The sequence below is a fragment of the Mus caroli genome, chromosome 6 (assembly GCF_900094665.2).
Source record: "Mus caroli chromosome 6, CAROLI_EIJ_v1.1, whole genome shotgun sequence".
NCBI lineage: Eukaryota > Metazoa > Chordata > Mammalia > Rodentia > Muridae > Mus > Mus caroli.
In genome coordinates this window covers 121,244,982-121,252,213 of record NC_034575.1, presented here as the reverse complement: position 1 = coordinate 121,252,213, position 7,232 = coordinate 121,244,982, and positions in this window count along the sequence as shown.

Genomic DNA, 7,232 nt, shown 5'->3' with positions numbered 1-7,232 from the left:
CCTTTCTCATTCTGACACATGGTCTCACTACATCGCCCAGGATGGGCATTCAGTCTGTAGCCCAAGCTGGCCTTGAATTTGAAGTCTTCCTGCCTCCGTCTTCCTAGTAACTGAGAGCATTTTCACCTGAGATGCTTGTCTTCCTGTAATATGGGAAAGCTCATGAAAGGCCCAAAATTTTATTCTCTTTTCCCCCTTCACATTAATACATGGGTCCTTTCCCAGTTCGTCATTCACCTTTAATATGGCTCCATGATGAGTTTATTTGCTTGCTTGTTAGTTCTGTGTCTGGGGACCCATTTGATGTTATTGTCTTAGGGGGCTGAGTAGCTGCTTCAAGATGCAGCAAAGCAAAGAGACAACCAGTGAGGCTCCACCTGTTCCCTCCTCTGGGTTAGATATCGAATTGCTGCTNTGCTCTGGACTGAGGGAGTTTCCAGGGCTAAAACTGGGACAGTTCTCAGCAACTTGGACAGTTGGTCACCTTACCAGCCCCCTAGCCTGACCAGTTTCTTAGACTGCCTTCAAAAGATAGTTCGAACATTTTGAACATTCATCGCCAAATCCACTGTAGGGACCCTTCATTTACACCTTCATTTACAAGTTAATCAAATGCCCTCTTTTTACATCAAGCAACTATCATGGGTACCAAGGAGGTGGAAGCCAGACAGAAGCAGCACAGAGTGACCACTGAGGGGGCAGCTGAACAAGACGGGCNCCTCCCTGCTCACGGCTCTCCCTGGCAGTGGACTCTCTTTCTCTCAGCCCCCAACTCCACAACAGTGCGATAGGGATGTCTTCGATGCTGTGACAAAGTACCTAACTAAAGCTACTTTTAAAGATAAAAAGGGCTTTCTTGTAGTCCACAGGTTGAGGGTACAGCCCGTCATGGGCGTGGAAGCACGGCAGCAGGATCTNGAGGCAGCTGGTCACATTGCATCTCAGTCAAAAGCAGAGAGAGATGGATGCTGGTCTCAGTTCAGTTTCTCCTTCCCTTGCAGCCCAGGCCCCCAGCCTGTGGGATGGTACTTACTCCTNCAATGAGGGTAGGCATCCTGNCCCCTATTAATCCAATCTAGAAACCATCACAGAAGTGCCCAGAGATTATTTCCACAGTAATTGTAGATTAGCAAGTTGGCAATCAGGGTTAACCCTTAGGACTGGAGGGATGGCTCGGCAGTTAAGAACATTTACCACTCTTAAGAACTGGGGTTTGGTTCCCAGAACCCATATCAGGTGGCTCATAACTGTCTAAAACTTCAGTTCCAGGGTATCCAACATCCTCTTCTGGCCACACACGTTGCACACACAAACTCATGCATGTTACACACATAAAAACACATACACAATAAATAAAAGATGAATTAATTTTTAAAAACATTACTCACCATCAAGAGCCAGCAGGCATAGTAATTACTCATCGCTAAGATAAACTGTGTGAAAGAAAGAAAGAAAGAAAGAAAGAAAGAAAGAAAGAAAGAAAGAAAGAAAGAAAGAAAGAAAGAAAGAAAGAAAGAAAGAAAGAAAGAAAGAAAGAAAGAAAGAAAGAAAGGAGGTTCCTTGAGCTCAGGGTTTGAAGGGTCAATCCTTTACCGCAGCAAGGCACAGAGCGATGGTGACTCCCAACAGCAGCAGATCTGTGAGTTGGAGACCAGCCTGCTCAACACAGTAAGTTCCAGGCCAGCCAGTGCTATATAGTGAGATCCTGAATGGGAGGGGGTGTTAAATGATTAGCCCAGTCTGTGATACTCCATTATAGTCACACAAAAGCAAGAGCTGGGTTTTGTCACTTTACAGATGAAGAAGATGCTGACATACAACCAGGCAATGGCACCATCGTAGAGTCCCAGAGCTATGGAAAGACAGCTGACCTCCCCTCCCTCTGACTACAAGCCTCTCTCCCTTTCCACCCTGTCCTGTCTTTGTGCCACCTTTGTATGCTCCGGTAGAGAGAACCCATCACTGCAGTTGGGAAATTGCAGACAAGAAGTCTGCCTAGGATCCTGCTTCATCCAGCATCTACAACTGTAAATGATAGGATATTTTGTATTCTCTTTCTCTCTCTCTCTCTCTCTCTCTCTCTCTCTCTCTCTCTCTCTTTCTCTCTTTCTTCTCAAGTAGGATCTCACTACATAATCCCGTCTGACCTAGAAAGCACTATTAGACTAAGCTGACCTCAAACTCACTGAGATCTGCCTGCCTCTATGCTGGGACCAAAAGTGGGGGCCACCATGCCTGGCCACACTGTCTATTTCTAAACTATACTCAAATTTCTTTTTTTAAATGGAGCTTAACACCCTTGGATGGAATATTTCAATTATTTTGAGGTCTGAACATGTTGCTTAGCACACACACAGCCCTGCTTTCTATCTCCAATATGGAGGGGGGGGGAAGAGAGAGAGAGAGAGAGAGAGAGAGAGAGAGAGAGAGGAAAGGAAGGGAGGAAGTAAAAAAAAGAAAAGGAGAGAGAATGAGAGAAAGAAAAGGAGGGAGGGTGTAAGGAAAGAAATAAAGAGAAAGGAAGGGAGGAAGGAAAAAATAAGGAAAGAAAGGTAGAAAGAGAGAGAAGGGGAATGAAAGAAAGAGAAAGAGGAAGAAAGAGGAGAGGGAGGGAGAAAAGAGAGAGGGGAAGGAAGGAAGGAAGGAAGGAAGGAAGGAAGGAAGGAAGGAAGGAAGGAAGGAAGGAAAAGAGGGGGAAGGGAGGGAGGGAGGGAAGGAGGAAGGAAATAGGAAGCAAAGCCAGTGCTTTCTCAGTGTGGGAACTGACCTGAGAACAATTGGGTCCTGTCCTTTAAGAACTTCTAGTCTGCCAGGAGCAACCTGAACTGACCAGGGCAGCGGAACAGCCCCTGAGGTTGCATGTCCACACCACTGAGAGATTGGCTCTGATGCTCAGAGCACTTGGCACACAGAATCATATTCTCATCCCATGTACCACTTTCTTAGGGAAACTCAGTGTGAGAGGCCAGGTCACACGTTTAACAGTGGACAGTTTATGCCTAGGGATTTAAACGGGTATTTCATACATTACACAGCTGATCTGTTAATATATAAGGAAACCATCCAGGGACCTGAGAGTGTTTCCATGGAGATTGTTGGTTTCCCTGGGATCATACAGCTTTCTGTGTATGGAGCACTGCCCAAAATACTCCAAGCACTATCGAGCCTATGCTGCCTGACCTCACACCATGATTTGACAAAGACTCACAAAGTGTCTTATAACAACTTCTGTGGTTTTTATAAACATGCTACATGCTGATGCCTTGTCTCCAAATTGCACTACCGGTTCCTTGAGAATACGAATGGAGTTTTGCAAACATTCCTGCCTACCTTCCCAGACTATACTTTGCATCCAGATCCAGGGGCAGGACTCTCAGGAAAAGATAGCATTGAGGTTGGCATAGTTAGGCTTCAGGCTAGAAGTCAGGGGACTGCACACAGCTGGCCAGTCTCCCCACCTTACACTCTGGCTGCCCACGGCAAACGGAGCACTCCTGGGAGGGGAGGGGAGGGGAGCCCTGTAACCCTACAACCTATACATGCGGCTTCAGACCTTAGAGGGCACTGCATTATGATTTCTAATTTGTCTTTCTCTTTCTTTCTTTTTCTAAAAGCAATCAAAGCAATGGCTTCCACTATGCCATTTCTATACACTTCACTCTTGTTTGCCCCTCTGCTCTTTCTTAAATGAGATCAAAGGCGGTTCACAGGGATCTGTGCAAACAGTGCCAGAGAAACAAAGGAGAGGGGTTCAGGTTTGTACTCAGTGGTTGAGCATGTGCCTTGCATGAAGGAGACTGTGGATGCCATCCCCAGGACCACACAAAGAAAAAGAGAAGAGGATCCAGGTCTCCCCTTTCTTTACCCAGGATGTTTCGTGAGGGTCCTTTGGTGTAGGGGGAAACATTTGAATACTTGGGAAGAATGGGTAAAAAATGTATAATGATTGCAATTAATTTTTATGTGACCATTGTAAAACAGACAAACAAAAAGAAGTGTAGGCAAATAAACATTAGAAAACAACAGAGCCATGGTGTCAGCGCTGATGGCTTAGAATTCAAACAGCCTCCAGCTACAATTCAGTAGCTGACAATTCAGTCACCCTCAGTGGGTGACCTAGGGATGCACTGAAGTTTAACACTGGGTAGAATAGAAGAGATTTGGTTCTTGGAACACATAGCAAGAGCAAGCCACATCAATGCTGATACAGAGTCCCATAACTTCATGGTAGCTAGGCAAAGAGAAGGGGTAACACAGAGAAAGAGGGAGACAAGGGAAGGTGGAATTTGACACAGAAACAGATACCAAACAGAAAGGCAGTCTGAGATAGGCATGGTGGCTCACACCTGTAATCCCAGCTACTCAGAAGAATTGCAACTTTGAGATCAGTCTGGGCTACAGAGTAGTCCTAGGCCAGCCTGGGCAAAAGAATGAGACTCTGCCTCAAAACCACACAGCAGAGAGGAGCCTGATAGGAGCTGCTGTCAAGAACTCCTCAGCATTTCTCAACTGGAACTGAGGCGCTGTGGTGGGCAGCCATCNTGAGACAGTCGTGACCAGATTTGCTTCTTTGGGAGACTAAGTCCCTCCATTCTTCTTTACCCTGGAATTCATTAAGTAAGGTCACACTGTCTCTGCCAGTGTCTAATTTGTAGCACAGTGGGGAAGAATGTCTAGGAGGAAAGCTCAATGACAGATAGATACATATGATGAACTTGGAGTCAGAGGCACAGAACCAAGTGCAGTTTGCAACAGTGGCTGTAGCCATTAGCCAAAAGGGGATTGAGAGAGGTAGGGGAGCTGTACCAGTGCTACAGAGACTGGACTTCAAGAATCCATACCCATGAGTGGTAGAAGGTGTGGGCTTCCACGTCCTCCGTGTGGGTCAGCAGAGAGGCTACTCAGTTCAGTACTAACTTGAACTCCAGGGTCCACCAAGCTAACAGATCCAGAGGAAACCGCAATTGACATAGCCCTGGTTCCAAGCTACCCGCTAGTAAACAGGCAAACAATGCTNTTGTTGCTCTAGTCCCAGACCACTTTTTACTAACCAACTGGAAAACCCGAGGACAGCAACAGACNTGCTCAGCAGCCACCGCTGCCTGTGACCCACATCTCCAACAGGACTCTTAACAACACAGGAAAACATCCCAAGAATCAACCAACAAGACTACAAGAAATTCAAGTCCTCTGCACCCCAAAGGAAACTCTCAGCACAGCAAGCAGATCCAAGGAGAGATATGTTAGGCAGCCACACCTCCGGCAGGGCGGTGATTCCTGAAACATAAAAGGAATTTCAAAAGTTAACACCAAGAACATGAAACTGACCATCAAGAAATGGACTAATAAAACAAAGATACAGTTCTCAAAAGAAGAAACACAAAGATTATTAAAAAAAAATTTTTTTTTTGCTGTTTTTAAGGTTGGTCATCAAAGAGATTCAATTAAAGCCACTTTGAGAATCTATCTTAGCCCAGTCAGAATGGCTGTCAGCAAGAAAGCAAAGGCTGGTGAGGCTGTGGGGACTCGGGAGAGGAAGGCATGGAGATTTAAGTTCTAAGCCAGCCTGGAATACATATGTAGGCCTTAGCTAAAGAGGAACAAACAGAAGACCTCCATATATGTTGACATTGTAAAATGACTAAATAGCTTATAGGTCAAAAACTATCCATGAGAGAATTTTTCTGATACTGAAAACCAGATACTGTGAGGATGGAGATACTGCACATTAAACAATGCGCAGGGTCTGCTTGTGGACGTTGTACATCGTGGTGCGCACTAGGCTCCGCACCACGATGTACAACGTCCACAAGCAGGGCTTCATACCCACCTCCCCTCTCCATAGTGGGGTTTTGCCCGACCTGAGCACGCCCAGGACTTGTGCATGCTGTCACAACCACTGTGAATTCATAATTGCANCTGCCTGCCATGCTATCAATTAAAAACACTGTTTCCTCGCAGCCACCCACAACCTCTGGCTCTTCTCATCCCCTCTTCCATGATAATNCCTGGCCCTTGGGGGAAAGGCCTGATATAGATATCTCCTTTATGGCTAAGCACGCCACAGTCTCTTAGCCTCTGTGTGTTACCCAGTCATAGACCTCTGTGTTAAGCACCNTCTACTGCAAGAAGTTTCTCTGATGAGGGTTGAGATATGCATTAATCTCTGGGTAGAGCAATAAGTTATTAGGAGTTGTTTCAATACTATGTCCACTCAGCAGAATGATAGAAGCAGGTCCTCCCCTGGGCCTGTGACCTGTCTAGACATAGGTTCTTTGCCCCAATAACCTAAATACAGGTCCCATCTCCTAGAATGGCCTTAAATCCAATCAGAAAGTATTTAGTTATGCCCATAATGTTAATGCCACTATTGCACTAGAGAGCTTGACTTTCCAGGACAGTCNTTACTGTAGCGCTCAGGGTCACAGCTGGGTGAGTCACCATTGCTTCTNTCCTCTGGTAGTGAGCTCAGTTCTTCAAGCAGAAAGTGTGTTAAAAATAGTACTGTGGCCTGGGAGTGGTAGAGTGGTTAGCATAAATGAGGTTTTGTGTTCCATTACTAGCACCATAGACAGACAGACAGACAGACAGACAGACAGACAGACAGGTTGGTTTTTGTTTTGTTTCATGTTTGATTAGGGGGAGCATATTTTTTGTTTTGGTTTTGGTTTTGGTTTTTGGTTTTGGTTTTTTGAGACAAGGTTTCTCTGTGTAGCCTTGGTTGTCCTGGAACTCGCTCTGTACACCAGGCTGGCACAAACATTATGTGAGTAACCAACCACTCTCTGCTTAGATTCAAAGCCCGTTCGTTCCACACTCATGCTTCTCCCTCTTAACCAGGCCCAAGCACATGGCCGGCTAAGTCCTGGACCCCAGTGAGGAGCCTAATACTATTAATCTGCTAAATGACACAGAAGAAACTGACCTCTAAGTTCTTTATATAATATCCACAGATTACTGCATCTCTCAANCTTCATTAGAGAAGCCTTAAAACGTGCCTGTGAAAACCTGTGTGCGNGAGTTCTCAGAAGCCAGAAGATGGTGTTGGATCCCTTGGAGCTGCGATGACAGATGACTGTGAGTCACCTGACGTGTATGCCGGAACCGAACGTGGGTCCTCTCGAAGAGCAGCAAGTGCTCTCAACTGCTGAGTCATCTCTCCAGCCCAGAGAGGCTTCGTCCTGCTGTTAATGTTACAGAGACCCGTAACTGGTCAACATGCAGACAGTAAG